Genomic DNA, 18,493 nt, shown 5'->3' with positions numbered 1-18,493 from the left:
CCCACGAGGGATATGCACCAGGTGGGAGACAGCGGGGTTTCGCTGCATCGGGTTTCATTCTGCGACGCGCCTTTGTGATGCTGCTGAGAAAAGAAAGAAGCAAGGGTAAGGGAGAAAGGCGGAGAGGCTGGGCGGGCAAGGGTGGCAGCTCCGGCGTCTCCCTCTGCTGTGCTGGGCCAGACCGGCCCCCAGATTCCCGGCCTGCCAGCCACTTATAAGCCCGGGCTTCCCCGCCTCCCGCTTGCCCAGGCGCCTTCCCGGGGAACCCCACCAGCCGCTGCGTGCAGAGCCAGGGAATCCCCGCAAACTCCCTCCCCGCGCGGGGGGCGTCCGAGCCCCTGCCTGGGCGAGCACCCTCACCGCAGCGCAGACTCGGATGGACACACGGATCCTGGCAGGGAGCTCTCGAGCAGGCGTGGAATCCCAGGGACAGCCCCTGCGCGCGCACACACACACACGCACACGCACACACACAAACCGTGGGAGGACGAGACCGCCGGCGGCAGCTCGCCGCGCTGCCCGGGCGCACAAGCCGCCGCTACTCACTAGCGAGTCTGTCGGTCAGTCAGCCTGGCTGAGAGTGGCGCGGCAGGAGGTGGGACTGTGGAGCTACGGGAGTAGTTGGGAGCCGCTTGGGGAGGCGGCCCCGGTCCAGCCGCCGAGAAATCAGTGAATGAGACTGTGACTCAGGCTGAACTCTTCCCCCTACCCCTCGCCTGTCATCCAAGCCTCCTCCTCTCTCCAAACAGACACACGCGCACAGAGACGCGTCTGGAGTGGAGCGGCCGAGGGCGCAGGCGCGCGGGCAGCCACCCGGCCCAGCCCTCAGGCAGCCAGCCACGCGGCCGCCCTTCACCTGCGCCGCTGCGGAGGGCCGGGAGCCCCGAGGGAGCAGGTCTCCAAAGCTCGGCGGCGGAGCCAGGGAGCCCACTGTGAATAAAGAAATTGTTTCCGTTAGTTTAGTCCATGCCTTGTGCACCCACCATGTCTCCCCCACCATAGTAGCTCTGGGACCAAAGATGAAAAAGATTCCCGGTCTGAGGAAACCTCTGTCTTGCGGAGAAAATACTCATGTAAATGGCTTAAAGCCAGGCGGTACATTCTACACAGCGTGCTACCACCGGAGAACCTAGTATCCATGAGCTTTGTTTCTAGGCAGCAGGAAAAGCATGTGCGAAGGCACAAGGGCGTGGTGCCAACAGTCAATAGGTAGGTGACTTGCTGGGGGATTGCAGGGATGAGGCAGAGGACTGCAAGAGCGGCCCAGTAGGAAAGGACACTAAGAATTTCCTAAGTTGTGCACTGTCAGTACTGAGGGGCCACTGACATTCTGACTTCCTCACCAGAAAGCTGACTTTGGTAGTGATGGGTGGACTAAAGCGAGGCCACGCTGTGTGATGAAGAGGGCGGAGAGGAGGAAACTGGTTGAAAACACATTGAGAAGGGAGATGTGACCAGATTCCACAGCTGATGCAATCTGCAAGAGGAGAAAACGGGCCAACGTAGGATGACTTCCAAGTTTCACACTGGGTGACTGGGTACATGATAGCCAACAAAAATACAGGAGGAAAGACATAAAGTGTAACCTTAATGTTTGTACCCTCATAATACCCTGAAATAAAAAAAAAAAATAAAAACAAAAACTCAGGAGGAGAAACATGCCCAAGGGGAAAAAAGATGTTCCCATTTTAGATGCATTGAGTTTGAAATGTATTGGGGACATCCAAGTGTACATGTCCCCAAAACCACTGGACATATGACACACAGGTTTGGACTAGGACTATAGATTGGTAGTCATCAGCCTGAAGGTGGTGTGAGAAAGGATGAGATGAATAGGGAAGATCATCCGAATTGTGAAGAGATGGGAGCACCAAGATCTAGGAGGAGAGGGGAAAAGATAAGAAAGAAGATTAGAAGCAATGGCCAGAGAGTTATGGGGAAAATCACAAAAGCCAAAAGAGCAGATGTCAAAGAAGTCAAATAGGATGATACCTGAAGAGTATCTGAGGACACTGGTGACCTTTGACAGAGCAGGATAATGACCTAATGGAGGAAAGGAGGCTCGCAAGTACCAGTGACTGTGCTGGCTGTTGCTGCCATGCCAAGACCACTCCACTGGCCCTTGGCCTTACCCAGTGAGGGCATTGTCTCCATTGTACAGATGTGACAAGTGTAGAGAGATTAAGTAACCTCATAAAGGCATACAGCTAGTTATGTAGACGATATGAACCCATGTGTTCCAAAAGTCTATGCCAGGGGTGGGGAATCTTTTCATGTTGAAAGACTGCATTAATTTAGCAGTAATCAAATAAGGCTGCCTTCAAGAAACTTCAGTTAGATATACTTAAAAACATACATTATTTTGTAAAAATCTAACAACTATGTATTTAATAATTTTCAAAAAATGAAAACTATTTGTTAATTTTAAAGTTAACTAACCTTTTAATGACTTTGTTGTGTCTGCTTTTTGTTGGAAAGCATTTGAACATTTGGTTGCAGCATGGAGGTCTGCAGTTTCAGTTGATCCTCTAGATGAGTATCAGTCACTTGCGTCCTTAAGGGCATCTTGATTTGGGTTAGGTAGGAGAATGTAGTTTCTCAGTAATAAACAGTTGAAAAGCAAGAAAGCATTTTTCAGGCATGTTGCCGAAGGCATGGATATTCTACTGCATTTTTCCATATTTCAACTGGATCTTTCTCAGCATCAAACAATGACTTTAAGGCCAGGCTGGTGGTTCATGCCTGTAATCTTAGGACTCTGGGACGCCAAGGTGGCAGGATTGCTTGAGCTCAGGAGTTTGAGACTAGCCTGAGCAAGGATGAGACCCGGTCTCTACCAAAAAGAATAAAATCAGCAGGGATTGTGGTGTGTGCCTGTAGTCCAGCTACTCAAGAGGCTGAGGCAGAAGGATCACTTGAGTCCAGAAGTTGGAGGTTGCAGTGAGCTGCAATGACGCCACTGCACGCTACCCAGGGCAACAGAGTGAGACTCTGTCTCAATTAAAAAAAAAAAAAAAACAATGACTTCGAATGTCATCTACTGAGAGCTCAATCAGTTCCATCTGTAGTTCTTCAGGTGCCTTGGTGATATCAACTAGGTGAGGCTGAAATGCTAGTTTGAGTGTGAGGTCATGATTCTCAAAGTCAGTGAAACTTTCATTGTATTCTCCAATTAATAGGTCTGTAACAGCTGCATATTCTTCAAATGATTCGCATATATCATCCTGCTCATCAATGACCTGTTAACTGGGGAAAATGTTCATCCAAAATTTCCTTTTGAAGAAGTGTTTTGAAAAAAGATAGCTCTTTTCAAAATGCTTGGATTTTTTGCTGCATATCATGTATAGACTTAGTTTTACCTTGCAAAAAAATATTCAAGTAGTTTTGATTTGACATGATACCACACAAAAATGCTGCATTCCTATACAAATCTTGTTTCAATAATTCACATTGCTTGGCTGGTCCGATGGTAGTGGGTTATCAGAACTTATTAACATTAGTGTCACTAAAGTTGGTATTCAACCCCCCACTGCTAAATTTGACTGGCTTAAAAATAATAATAATAATAATTCACATTGCTGATTCTGTTCTTCATAAAGCTTAACTATCTGTTCTCGCAGAGATAAAATTTTGGCTAACACCTGTCCCTGTGATAGCCAACACACTTTAGAATGATACGGTAAATCCACACTGAGTACCTCATGGTTCAACTTTAGCATGTTATGAAACTGAAGATGTGGTGTTGCATTTGCAAGAATATAGTTAACAATACTTATAACCTGTTGCAAAGCGTCATTTAAAATAGTAGCTTTAGCACAGAGATTTTCTGATGCAAGATACAATGAAAAGAAATGAAAGCATGTCGATCTGTTAATACTTTTTTTATCTGTGTGATAAATCCTTCATGTTTTCTTGTCATGGAAGGTGCACTGTATGTCCATACACTCACTAAATTTACCAAATTCAGACCAACATCACATTTATCTTGGAAGTTGTTGAAGGTATCTATTCTCTGTGTTCTATTTGCAAGAGTACCCAAAACAGTAACTCTCTGTAGCAAAGAAAATCTTCTGTTATGATCCAGATGAAGTATAACACCTGTGCTGAGTCAATAGTATCAATTGATTCATCCAAAGCTATTGAATAATATATATTTCCCTTTGAATTACTGCATGAAGTTGTTCTGTTACGTTGAAGGCTAATTCATGCTGCTGATCAGTTATGGTTCACCTTAAAAGAGGCAGTTGAAACGTTACTGGGGTCTAAGCACCCTACAACTTCAACAATGCATTCTTTCACAATTTCTACATTACTGAATGGCTTTCCTTTTTTCCCCGACTATATAAGCTTCTTTATAAGTTGCTTCTGTGGCATTATTTCTGGGTCTTATTACTGCTTGAAAGAATTATCTTTGCTTTTGCTTTTCATCTTTTAATTTCTGCAATACAACCTTTTTCACCTCTCCCTCTAATTTAAAATATTTGTGGTCCTTATGAGTGTTATAATGCCGGTGGGCATTAAATTTCTTTAATGTCGATATTGCAGTATCACAAAGCATGCAAATAATTTTATCTTTAGCAGAAACAAGATAATATTGCAATTCCCGACCCTCATTTAAAAATATGTTTCCTTCCTTCAGCATTCTCTTGGTCTTTGACATGATGGGCTGTTAAGCAGACAGAATTTAAAAATACTGTCAAGCTGTGCAACTAGTCACAAATTCCACTTCAAGCAGAAACACTGCGCTGTTATCAAAAGCTGATAACAGACTGGCATACTCGACCCCCAGAAACTCTCACCAACCAGCCTCATGCAGTAGTGGTGCCAGTCAGGTGGAGGAAGTTAGAAGTAAATCATGAATATAGCAGCCGTCGATTTGGCCCTTATGGCCAATAATTTTCTAATTGTGCCAGTCCATCTGGGAGGATTATTTGGTTGAAACTTATTTTATTCTTTGGTATTTTAAATATGTTCATTTTAAAAATAGAATATAAATATAAAAGATGAACAAAAATGTATTAATAAAAATAAAAGGATTTGTTCTGTAAAATTTGGATTCAGTCAAAAGGCCACACTTAAGGACCTAGAAGGCCACAACTTCCCGACCCCTGGTCTATGCTCTTAATCTCTTAACCCTGACTCTCCACTCCCTCCCCTGTCATTGGACAGCATCTTGACTCATCAAGACACCTTGTATCTATTAATTATCTCACTTTCATCCAACAGCCATTGTATCAATAGCTGATCTTGAGAGAACAAGTAAAGCCAGCTGACACCAAGGAACAGTTAATGTGTGCTCAAAGTCCATGCTGAGACAGCAATGATCCTCTGGCAGCTACGCGAGACTGACTGATCAAACAGGGCAAAGACACGCATTTCCTCATTCCCTACCACTGTACCCTCCTCTTGACATCTCCATCAAGCTCATGATCATTTTTGCACAAACGGGCAACATGACTCCAGCTTCCACCCTGCCCAGATTTTAGTCCTCTCCTGCCAATAGGCGAGCAAAGATATGTAACAGTTCCTGTATGCAAATACTCTTCTGAGCCTATTCTGGATCCAAACAGAATCAATCTATCTCCTGTTACCTGCTTCCAAGGTCTATGCTCCATTCTCTCATTTCAGCCTCAGCTTCGGACATCAGCTGTTCTGTAGCAAATTCAATCTGTTGTATCAGGTGCCATCAGAGGACTTCCCTACTGAAAGTCAAACAACCATGTCCCTGGAACACGTTGTGTTTATTCATGGTCAATTACCATAGTTAAACTAGACACAACTGTAAGGACCTATGGATTTTTTTTATTGCCACTAACAGATAGGTCATGATTTACAGACAAAATAAAAAAGGTTCTGTTAGCTACTCATATAAGAAAGAAGGCCAGGCAAGGTGGCTCACGCCTTTTATCCCAGCACTGTGGGAGGCTGAGGCAGGAGGATCACTTGAGGAGTTTGAGGACCAGCCTGAGTAAGAGTGAGACCCATCTCTCTACTAAGAATAAAAACATTAGCCAGGCATGGTGGTGTGTGCCTGTAGTCCCAGCTATTGAGGAAGCTGAGGGAGGAGGATTGCTTGAGCCCAGGAGTTTGAAGTTGCAGTGAGTGGTTATTTAATAGGAGACAAATTCTCTCTCTAAGGTAATCCCTTAAAAGAACATGGCGTTTATAACCTTACTTAGAAGTAAAGCAGGAGAGGAACAGATCTGGCCCTAGGGTATGATGAATGCAGGCAATCCCTCCAGCTCTGGGGTTCGAGGGTCCCTCAAGTGCTAAAAGGAGTACAGTGGCCAACCATGTCCATTTTAGCACTGCAAGTCCCACACCCCAAGAAACCACAGTCCCATGAACACTTGGACAATTGGCCACCTATAAAGGAGCCAAGCACTTGGATGGCATGACTGGGAGGCAGCCAGGAGAAGATAAGACCCCATCGGTCAGGACCCTACAGAAACTGCCCCCTTCCTTAACACAGTTAAGCCAGATACTCCAAGGCTAGTAATGGGGAGAAAATTCCCTGTGAAGAAGAGACAATTGTCCAAAAAGATTAATGTTCTCTTGAAAGATGTTTTATAATTGCCACCACTGCCACCTGGACCTGGAAAAGGAGGCAAGACAGGAAGGGGGAGGAAGGTGAGGAGAGGCCATCCTCCACAGGCTGTAAGCATCTCTGCACATTCTTTTTGGTGTGCCTTGAATGCAAGGCCTTGACCACTTCTGAATGTGTAAAAACTCAAACTTCATTTCTCCTCAGCTCTCGCAACACAACAATCAACATGGAAGACTTCTGTGACCAAATGTGCAGGGGTTTTTCCCCACCAACAAGCAAGCAATCAGTTCTGCAGCAGACGCCAGCTGGGTGTCCTCCAGTTCCGTTCCGATCCTGTCTATCTGGTGATAGCGTCAGATCCCACAGGTTGAGGTCTCAGTCCCAGAAGACTGCCTCCCTCCTCCCGCAGATACTAGTCGCAAGTCCGGGCCTCCAGAACCGACCGACCAGCTTTGAGTTGGGGTTCCCACAACCCCTCTTTGGGTTCTATTAATTTGCCAGAGGCTCACAGAACTCAGGGAAATATGTTTACCAGTCTATTATATTAAAGATAGTACAAAGGATACAGATGAAGGCATGCATAGGGTGAGGTATGGGGAGGGGGCACAGATGTTCCATGCCCTCTCCGGGCATATCACCCTCCCGGAACCTTCACATGTCCAGCTACCTGGAAGCTCTCCAAACCCTGTCCTCTTGGGCCTTTAATGGAGACTTCGTTGGATAGGCATGACTGAAGACAACCACATTGAAATGTGATTGCACAAAAAGGATATGACGTAATTCCGACAGGCCAGGTGGGGAAACGCAGCAAGGCCTGTCTGTCCAGATTCTTCCTGGCCTCTCTGTGCAGCATTCCTTCCCCCAGGGTGTGGGGCAGGACCCTCTCTGAAATGATGGTCTATGACCCACAATCTGAACGGCCTGAGAAGATTAGAGTTCTGCCCTGGGCAGGTGAAGGGAGGGCAGGAGAAGGTCAGAGGGAGAGATTCTGTTTCCTGAGGCAGCCTCTGAGGCCTAAAGTGCCCCAACATTGTCACAAAAGCCTGTAACAAGGGCTGTGGGAGTTAAAAGCCAGGAACTGTGGACAAAAACATATATGTACACATATATACATATATATCATATATAGCTCACCAAAATGTCACACCACTCTACCCAGGCCATTTTCTGGGGTTGTGTTTGCAACCAGCATCCTGGAGGGATGAGGTCATAGTCTCCCCTGCACAAAGAGCAGTCTTGCTACTGCTCACTGAGAAGCAACGTATCCCCCAAGCTCAGTGTTCCTCTCCCGCGACGCAACCCACTGTGTGCACAGGCATCCGTGACCGGCTCTTTGCACCACCCCATGGGACTGAGGCAGCCTAGGGAACTGGCGCAGGCTTCGTAATGTCAGTCTGGCTGCCGCTTTTGCCGTGAGTAATAAACTCCTTTGTCTCTGACTCTAGAGTCTTTTCTCCCCAGTATCCGTGAAAGTAGTTAACTCGTCAGCTTGGAAGTAGGGGGAAATCTTAGACCCTCCCCAGTTCTTGACAGGTACTGTCCAACTTAATAATCCCACTCAGATTTTAGCTTCCCTGGTACTCTATAGTCCAGCTGGCCCGGGCCTGCGTTTTTACATAGGTCTTTCCTCAAGCTTAAAGGCTAATAAAGGAAAATAAGTTCATGGGCTAACAGGAAACTAAATGTGTTAGATATGGTTGATTGGCACCCAGCAAGCATTCCCTACTTTTCTGTTCGTTTTTGAACAGCGGAGTCTAGAAAGCTAAAAAACTACATTCCCCAAACGCCCTGCAGATTGGGTTCTGGATAAGAATTTACACACTCTGGCCAGTTTTAAAAGGTGGAATGAGGTGCAGGCCATATGCTTTGGGGCTGTTTTATGCCCGCAATCAGGTCATGGAGACATGGCATTTTTCTGCTTCAGTATTCTTTTGTCCAAATTCCAGCTTCTGGGTGTTGAGAGGCAGTGGCAGCACGAGTGGCTTTCTGATTCCTGGATCCAGCCCCCACAGGATGTCCTGAAGTCAAGAGACCAGTGAACTGTCCAACCTGAAGAGTGTAGCGGAAGTACCAGCTGCACTGGACAGATCTGCAGTGTTATACCCTCATTCCTGATGGCCCAGCCTAGAGACCGTGTGTCCAGCCTTCCCGGATATTTCGTAAGCACCTAACCCCTATACTGAATCCCCTTCTGCCTACAGACACAGGGTGGTTTCTCTGTTCTGCACTGAGCAAAGATCAAAATACTAGATAATCAACTAGTAATTATGGCTTGTCATTTGCAGTTTGAGGTCCCTCTGCCTAGCTCTCAGCTTGCCTCTCTGTAGCAGAAGTCCCTTTTAGGACCTACTTCAGCGACAACCCTGAATTGTCTATAGACTTCTCAAAATCTAGATCCAGAGAGCAAAGCCCAGAGAAAGCTGGAATTTCTCCCTCCATCCCACCTTCTGGATTGCCATTGCCTATCTGAGAACATGCCTCTTCCCTAGATGCCTGGAAACGTCCACATTTCAGGGGTACATAAAGGTGGCGATCTCATCCCAGGGTATAGAAGAATAAGTAACACGAGATGATATAAAACAACGTAATCCCCGATACTGTTGAAGTCCCCCTTACAAAACAGGAGGGAAGGCAGCAGGATATCATTTCCTTACATTTATCAAAAAGAACTGAAGCTCTGACAGTTATAAATATATAGTTTTAGCCCTGCTGTTATCTTTCTCCAGCTCCTCACCCCTTTCGGAAGGCCTGTTTCACTTCTGGGACACATAGAGTAGACTGATTAAGAAGGACTCCACAGCAAACCAACACTATTGAATCTTTGTGGTGAGTGCGTGGGTGTCACTGTACCATCTTCCATCACAAGCAAGATGACCCCAATTCTAAGATGCGCCATTGTTTCATGTGCCACTAAGAAGGAAAAATTAAACCATTAAAAATTAAACCATGCCAATTAAACCATGACACAACTCCTTAATGATTAAAGAGAAAAAAAGAGGACTCTGTTGCCAAACCATCTAAATTTAATCCTGGCTCTGTAATTTGTGGCTATATGGCCTTGGGCAAGTCACTAAACCTCTCTGCCTCAGTTTCCAAGTTGGGGTTAATCACAGTACCTATCTCGTAGGGTTGTTGTAAGCATCAAATGAGGTAACATATGCAACATATGCTTAGAACATGTGCACAGAACAGTGCCTGGGCCAAGGGAGGTGTTTAAATGTTAGCCATCATTATAGTCATGCTGCCTTTTGTATTTATTTTAATCACATTTTTCCTCTCATTGTTAGAGGGCAGGGGACCCAGTACCTTTTGTTTCATGCAGATCACACACTTCTCTAGGATTAGCTCCTGTCTAGAAAATTATTCATTATAATTAATAAAACATTCTCTACCTTTTAAGGTCCCCAGTATTTGGTTGTTTTTGTTTTTCACCTTTCAACCACAGGAATACTTTTCTTATCAATAATCTCATCACTACGCAAGTATTTATTATATTTACAAAAATTAAACAAAATCTATCCCTCTCATTTATCATATTAGGATTACGTATTTCAAATTCACTGTCAGGTAGGTATTAGCAATCCCTTTTATAGAGGAGGGAGCTGAGAATCAGAGATGATCACCAACTTGCCCTAAGTCATACAGCATAGAAAGCGTGGAGAGATCCCCACGCCCAGATCGGCCACATTCCAGAACCTACACTCCTAGCTACCTTGCTCTACTTTCCCTGAATTGTGCTTTTGATAGTTTTAGGAACTCACCTATTAAGATGAAACATGTCTCTATAATGCAATATTTAAGTATATTAAAGGATGAAGCAGTCCAAATGCAAATAATGCGTGCTATAGCTTTTGAATAAAAATACAAAATTAGCTCCCCCACATAGCCACGTTCTCTAATGACTAGGATTTGGGCTGTTACAGAGCTGCTGAACCTTCCAGTCACTAGCTGTGGTTTCATTTCCAACTTATGACTCTTCCCAAGGCTTCTCTGCATGCCTGCCCTTTGCCATGGAGCTAGCAATTCCCAGAACAAGCTTCCCATGAAGACTTCCCCTCAGAACGCTGCAGCCCACCTCCAGCCAGCATCCACAAGGCTGAGAAACACCTGGTCAGTCGTGAGGAGCGGGAACACTTGGCCTCATTCCTGGGCCAGTCTTGCAAAGAGAGACAAAATCAACCTAGCTTCCTGAGATCCCAAATCACAAACAGTACACACTAGAATTCTTGTAATATAAAAATCACAGAAGAGTGGGGAACTGTGCAGTATACCCCAATTCAGACCAGCCCATCTTTCCTTAATATGGTGGCACCTGGAAAGAGCTCTTTACAAAATCCTCTCAAACTCCCTCTTCCTCCTGTCCTCTTTTGTTGTAGATGACGTTTTTGATCATTACCTGATACAGGAAAACTCTAAAAATTCAGGAGGAAGTGCTGTATTATTAATATTTTACTTATCACTGTGAGCTCAGCATGAGTATATACAAGTGTCTACATTTTTGGTCTGACTTTTATGCTCTGTTCTCTTTGGATGTCAGTAATACACTGACAATTGTTCCAGTTCTTTTGTTGTAACTGATGAACACAAAACGACCCAATTTAAGTAGAATGTACCACTCGGAAAGCCAGGGAAGTGATTTTAAAGGGTTTTAAAGCATTCCATTTGGGGGCTACAAAACCTGTCACCAAGTAATGGGATCTGAATGACAAATGAATTGTCCTGTGTCATTCCCTTTGTGAAAATTAGAGCTGTTAAAGTCTAAGTCTAGTTTGCCGAAACTGAGAAATGACCAGGCCAATAGGCACGTACACAATGGAAATCTAACATCTAAACACTAAGATCTTTGTTGGCATTATTTGTGAAAAGTCACACCAGAAGAAAGTGTGATTTTTCAAACCAAAAAGCACTATTGTGAAAGTTATCTCATATTGGACCCGGAATGAAGTTTAAACTCTATAAAAGGAACTGAAATGTGCTTTAAGGAGAAGAAATTTATAGGTAAATGAAAACATGTATTTTCTCCCTGTGCTATGTGCATCCTTTTTCCGTCTTCCACAAAGAAAAAATACTCCCAGAAAGAAAGGTCTGAATCCTTGGAAAGTATTTTTACTAGTTTTAGAAACTGTCTTTTTATTAATGTCTTTCACGTATCTAACAAAAAGCCAAAACCAAGAACAAGCAAAATAATCCAAGCTCTCAAAAAAAACTAATAAATTAGCTTACTCATATGCCTCCAAGGCAGAATGCTATCAGCGTCCTGCAATTTAAAGACCAAGATTCTGACGTTTGCTGGACGCAAAACTCATGGAGGGAAACACTCCGTAGCCTGAAGAATAAGCAAAATTTTCACGGGTGTGAGTGGGACCCATGGCCCCTGAGTCAGAGCAAGGACACCTGATATAGGAGACTGGAACAGAAGCCTCCTGGGCAGGATGTCTCGGGGACAGTGGAATTGTTGGGAAAGTTGGGGCACGTGAACGGGAAAAACAGGGAATAAGATAGGAAAGCTGGTCACCTTTGGCTAAGAAGTCTGGACTCCGGTCTATAGGCAACGGAAACCCATCAAAGGTTTCTAAGCAGAGCACTGACAGGTTCAAGCAGAACTTCATGACAATTAACTTCTCAGGAAAACAGGGAGGGATCATAATAGGAGACAGACTCAGAGGGTTCAGATAAGTAAAAACTAGGTCTTGGACCACTGTTGTTTTCCAACGCGGAATTAAATGACTGTAGATTGGAAGGAATTTTGAAATTATTTAGCCAAGAATTCACAAACCTATGGCAAAATCAGACAGTAGTGAAGCCCACATACATGCATATGTGTATATAAATATGTGTGTATACGTATATATACTTTTTTTGGTGTTCTGTATTGGTTACCAGAACTAATGGTAAAATCGGGAAATTTCAGATGAAAAACCCAGATTCAGATTTCTATATTCTTGAAATTTGACATTTGTCACATTGGGATCAAGGCCCTCACTCACCCGCCTGACCCCTGTAAGCCTCTAAGTTTGAGATCCCTTGATTTAGGTTCACTCCTGCCATCCCTACCCAGTCTAAGAGATGAAGAAACTGAAACTGCAGGAAGGTAAGTGATGGTCCCAAAGTTTCACCGACAGTTGGTAGCGAAGTCAGTGAGGGATGCCGTGAAGCAATGCCAGTTCCACTCCCAGCAGCAATTTGACATATGTGATCTCTGTTTCTCACAAGCCCTAAAAGGTAGATATCATTATTCTCATTTAGCAGAAGAGGAAACAGGATGAGAGATTAGGTAGCTTCCCCAAAGCTACACAGCTGGCCAGCAGTGCAGACAGTGTTCGAACCTAGATCTGCTCAGGCCTTTTTTGTTATATAATTAGTGTAAGATTCTAGAGCCAAACAAACCTGCTTAAAATTTGGCCTGGCCGCTGACTGGCTGTGTGATAGCAAGGATGTTCCTCAACCTGTCTGAGTTTCAGCCTTTTGGTCTCTAAACTGAAATAAGCATGTTTCCAACAGCAATTAACACATGTACACATAGTAGGAGTTATGGTTCCTGTGTGTTGAGGGTTCGCTTGTGCCAGGTGTTGTGCTAAGCTCCTTATTCTCCACGATGAAATAACCACATTTAGATGGAAAAAAGAAAACAACAAAACTGGGATTTCGAAAGGATGTGGTGCCCTAGGTAGTGAAGAACATTCTAGCTGCCCTCCAGTCCCCTCTCGTTTGTGTGTCTCAGCCACACCCTCCACTGGCCTCCTGATGGCCTAAAGCAGTGGTCCCCAATCTTTTTGTCACCAGGGACCTGTTTCGTGGAAGACAATTTTTCCGCAGACTTGGGAGTGGGGGACGCGGAGCTCAGGCCGTGATGCAAAGGACGGGGATCGGCTGTAAATACAGATGAAGCTTCGCTCACTAGCCTGGCTAGCCCGCAACCCCGGGATTGGGGACCACATGCCTAAATCCGCTGTAGCTAGTTTAAGTAGTGAAGAATTTATTAAAGAGTATTAGCCTCTTTATGGAATCTCCAGGAAGGTCAGGGCAGCGGATTTGGGTATTGCACAGCGAGAAACAATATTTGGAAACAGGCCTACAGGACTGTCCTGGCCAGAACCCCAGTACTGTCACCTCAATCTATTTGGCACCTCTACCATTAGGGAGCAGGACCTTGAACCTCAGCCAAAACTGCCCCAGAAGAACCAAATGTCTCCCCACCCTCCTTCCCCACAAAGAGAACTCACTCCCTGCCTGGCCACGACCTCCCGTGGCTCACTCCTCCTTCTACATTCCTTCCCAATGTCCCTGTTTGGAAAACCCTGCTACATCTGGGCCCCCAACTGTAAAAGGATCCAGGTAATGTAAATCATAGCTTCCCAGCCGCTTTGATACAGCAGAGCGTGCAGGAAAAATGGACCAAACCACTGTATCTGTCACAAAATCGCCCTCTGAACCAGTTTGTCAACCACAGAAGGAAACTGTTTCAGTATTTTATAGTCACACTTTGCTTTGACAAAAAGCACGGATGGTGGATTCAATCAGATAATCTATTTGCATTATTGGCTCTGAAAATCTTTCTAATTCCCAAAGAATAAAAGCCAACCCCCAATTCTCATTGTTTCAGCCATTGATGATATTTAAGATTGTGCCATAGATCTCTTTTTCTGAAAGATTCCCCCAAAATTTGAGGTAACAGTGGAAGTAGTGGAAGGGATGTTTAGCATCCCAAAGATCCTATTTTGAAAAGGACAGTACCCAACAGGATAGAGATATTCTAAAATGTTTGCTTTTTAATCAATCCTCTTAGTGACAGACACACCTCATTGGAGTTACTCTCTCGAGCTTCCTCCAGAGAAGACTGCCAAACACCTGACAGTGAGCAAAGCTCATCACTGCTTTGGCTTCCTGCCAGAATTCTTACAACCATCCACCTTTCAAAAGAAGCCTCTGGTTAATGGCTCTTGCAGACTAAGTGTTGGCAATGACTCAATACTTAGATGGAAGACCTCCCATAAAACAACCATGCTTCAAAAAATCACATTGGCTTAACAATTACCATTTTCCCCTTTGGTTGGATTGGCCTCTTTTTAAGATTCTAATGACCTAAAATCAAGTTTTAATTTATACGATCCACTGCATATTCTTAGACAGTGTTTAGAATTTGTGTGATTTTGCTCCGCCAACACAAAATTCTGGACAAGATCCAAAACCTTACTCGGAGTTCATACTTAGTTCTCCTCTCAGGCCATGGAGTTCTCTTTACAGATGCATAGATAAGTAATTTTAGCTTTTACCCTTTCTGAGCACATATTCACTCCTGTAGGCAGCCATCAGATTTATATTTGGCATAAAATTATTTACATCACACTACTTGAAGTGAAGTAGTTTAGAAGCCATTTTGCAAATGTGATTTTATTTGTAAATGACAATGCACATAGCCACCAGGTGGTGTCAAATCATAGCCAGGACCAAGACCAACGAAGATCAAGGAACCACAACTCTTGCCTGGCTCCTGTGTGGGCTCGCCTTAGTCATTTTATTCACCTCTCAAAAACACAACGCTGTTTCATCTTTTAAACTTTTTGGATTCTACTTTGCACGTCACGGCAGGGTTACTCTATTCAATGCCCTGCCGGTTGTAGATTCTCAATATATACCAGATTGCAATAACCCCAAAGAAAGGACAGGCCTCAGAGTCAGGCGTACTGTGAGTCTAATGAAGTTTAACCTTAGGGTCTCTCACTTGTGTGACTCCTAACAATGTCCTGGGAGGGTCCCCATACATGTGTTCCCATGTTCATATGTTTTTATAAAATTTGCAGGGTAAGATGTTTTAGCTGTAGTCTGTGAATCTTGGTCTCTTTCCCATCAAACTTCTTTTCCTGCCTGTTGGCATTGGAATTGCCATGGGCATTTAGGGAATCCAACTAAGAGAAAATGGAGTTGGGGAATCATTCAGTTTGTACATAGTTTTCTGATTCAGTTACATATATGCACAGTTAGATTGTGACTAGCCATCCAGAGCAGGGATGGCATCCAGGGATACTCATAAAGTACAGTGTACCTGCTCACCTGGAATCAGGACCCAAGGTTGTGGTGCCAGAAGTCACACTGTGAAATGGTGCCTGCCAGCTCACACACTAAGATTTGAAGAACTAAGTAAGAACTAAGATTTGAAGTGTACTGTAATGGTCAGGTTTTCCAGAAAAACAGAACCAATTTTATATATTAATACACACACACACACACACACATATATATATGAATTTTTTTTTTTTTGAGACAGAATCTTGCTCTGTTGCCCAGGCTAGAGTGCTGTGGCATCAGCCTAGCTCACAGAAACCTCAAACTCCTGGGCCCAAGCAATCCTCCTGCCTCAGCCTTCCAAACAGCTGGGACTACAGGCATGCACCACCATGCCCAGCTAATTTTTCTATCTATTTTTAGTTGTTCAGCTAATTTCTTTCTATTTTTAGTAGAGACGGGATCTCGCTCTTGCTCAGGCTGGTCTCGAACTCCTGAGCTGAAACAATCCACCCGCTTCGGCCTCCCAGGGTGCTAGGATTACAGGCACGAGCCACCACGCCCGGCCTATATATAAATTTATTGTAAGGAATTGGCTCACATGGTGATGGAGGCTGAGAAGTCCCAAGATCGATAGTTGGTAAGCTGGAGACACAGGAGAACTGATGCTCTAGTTAGTTCCAGTCAGAGTCCAAAGTCCTGAGAACCAGGGGAGTTGATGGTATAAGTTCTAGTTCAAATGTTTGCAGCCTCAAGACTGAAGACGAGTCAATTTTTCAGCTCAAGTTGTAGGAAAAGACCAAGGTCCCAGCTCAAGCCGTCAAGCCAGACATGTTTCTTTTGCTCAGCCTTTTAATTCTATTCAGATCTTTAATTGACTGTATGAGGCCCACCCACATTAGGTAAGGGCAATCTGCTTTACTCAGTCTACAGATTCAAATGTTGATCTCATCCAGAAGCACCCTCACAGACACAGTCAGAATACTCTTTGGACAAATTTCTGGGCATCCCACCGCCCAGTCAAGTTGACACAAAAAATTAGCCATTATACACACTAAGCCAGGAAATCTTTCCAAATTTTACACCTCACATATGATGGAATCTTAGTAGAGATTTTCCCAAACTTAACCACAATCCTAAAAATTTACGTAATATTACCAATAACGAATTGTGAAGCTGAAATAAACTTTTCTGAGCTATCAACAATAAAAAAAAAACTTATCAATCACGAAAGAAAAGACTGAATTTTTCTCTTTATTCTCTATAAAAAAAAAAAAAAAAAAAAAAAAACGGGATTGGGTAGAACAGGGTTTCTCAACCATTGCATATTGACATTTTAGACTGGGTAATATTTTGTTGTGGGGGCTGTCTTGTGTATTGTGGGATGTTTAGCCACATCCCTGGCTTCTACTCTCTAGATGCCGGTAGCATTCACACACCTCTCTCCCCTCTAGTTATGAGGATCAAAATTGTCTCCAGACATTGCCAGATATCCCTGGTGTGGGATTGGGGAGGGAGTGAATTGTCCCCAGTTGAAAACCACTGGGGTAGAGAGAAGGCCTGAGCTTGGATGGGGACCTAACAAGAGCCTTGGTGGACCCCATGGGGATCTCAGGAGCTAGAATGGCCCTTCTGAGTTGTAGGAAGTTGGGCAGAGATGGTGAGGCCTTTATTCTCTGGCATGGAACAATTATTGGACGTGGGCCCCTTGAAAGGGGCGCGCTGTTGGGTGAGGTGGCTTTGTAACTGGGGCAAAAAGTCCCTCATTGAAGGGGGAACTGGGGCATCCCAGTGTTCATGACATGAGCCACTCTACAATTGTTCATTTACTTTCCACCATCTTCCATTCAATGATAAAGTTCCTGAGAATTGGGACCACACCTTATTTGGCTATGTTTCATCAAAATCCAGTATACTACATGGGAATAAATACTGGTTAAGTTAAATAATGAAATGAAATGAGACAATACTTATGGATATTTGCAAACTTAAATACTATAATGCAAGGCTTCATTGTGCATTTTATTAGGATATGGAAAATTCCCAGGAGATTAATCCATATTTATATTATATTAAATTATGTGTTCTTTTTTGAGAAGTAACAAGAGTTATTCAGCTGATAACACTCAATAGTACTGAGCTGATTGATCTTTAACAATGTTTTGAACCTTTTGTAGATGAGATTCTTTATCAGTAGCTTAAAAATTCTTAGAAGGTTGATGTGGGAGAGAACCAACTAATTTCTGAAATATACACAGAAGGCAAGTATTGAAAACTTTTACTTTAGATATGCTCATAAAGCACTATATTGTGTCTATGTATAGCCTCACGAAATAGTACTCATCTTCATCCAGCAGAGGGCACACTGTACATAGTTATTGAAAGAGAACTTTTTAGTTAAAAGTAAGTGCATTAATCTCTTAGTGTAGTGTAGTGTAGTGACATGTCACTCACATTAAATGAGTCTAACTATATATCTAAAGTTCAATGCATTGTTCGTAGACGATATTTCATTACTGCATTTCCAACTCTGTTCTTTCACATTGTTTAAGTTATTACATCTTCAACATGATCAGAATTAGGTGAAAATTAATCTCTAAATAATACTGTTGATTTCAACTGGCTGAAATCGTTTGAGGCCAAGAATGTGTAAGGCTTTTTGAGAGCATAAGTTCACATATGGTATGTTTTGATTAGTATTATGCCTTGATTAGTATTATGACCTTATTTTTACCATAGCCTTGTAAAGCAGGTCATTGTTCAAATGTGTTTCTTACTTTACTTTAGATGTATTTCTAATTTCATTTTGGGGAATTGATCCTTTGATAGTAATCCAAAACTATAAAAGGACAGGATAGCTGTGTATGTGAAGATGTTTATTACAGTATTATTTACGGATACTTAGTAAAATTTACTGTATTATTACGGTATTAGTAAAATTTA

The 18,493-nt window shown here is 43.4% G+C and overlaps 1 protein-coding gene across 1 annotated transcript in view; it reads right to left on the bottom strand.

Annotated features, from left to right (window-relative positions):
• The window catches only part of SLCO5A1 (solute carrier organic anion transporter family, member 5A1), a 139,352-nt gene extending 138,591 nt beyond the window's left edge, over positions 1-761 (bottom strand). Inside the window, exon 1 of the mRNA XM_012663139.1 lies at positions 547-761. The gene's annotated coding sequence lies outside the window, so the exon portion shown is untranslated. The remainder of the gene's footprint in view (positions 1-546) is intronic.
• Between the last annotated feature and the right edge of the window lie 17,732 nt (positions 762-18,493).

Source organism: Propithecus coquereli, unplaced genomic scaffold, assembly GCF_000956105.1.
Source record: "Propithecus coquereli isolate 6110/MARCELLA unplaced genomic scaffold, Pcoq_1.0 Scaffold8, whole genome shotgun sequence".
Taxonomy (NCBI): domain Eukaryota; kingdom Metazoa; phylum Chordata; class Mammalia; order Primates; family Indriidae; genus Propithecus; species Propithecus coquereli.
Note: the sequence above shows the minus strand (reverse complement) of the source record. Positions and strands in the feature narration are given on the sequence as shown.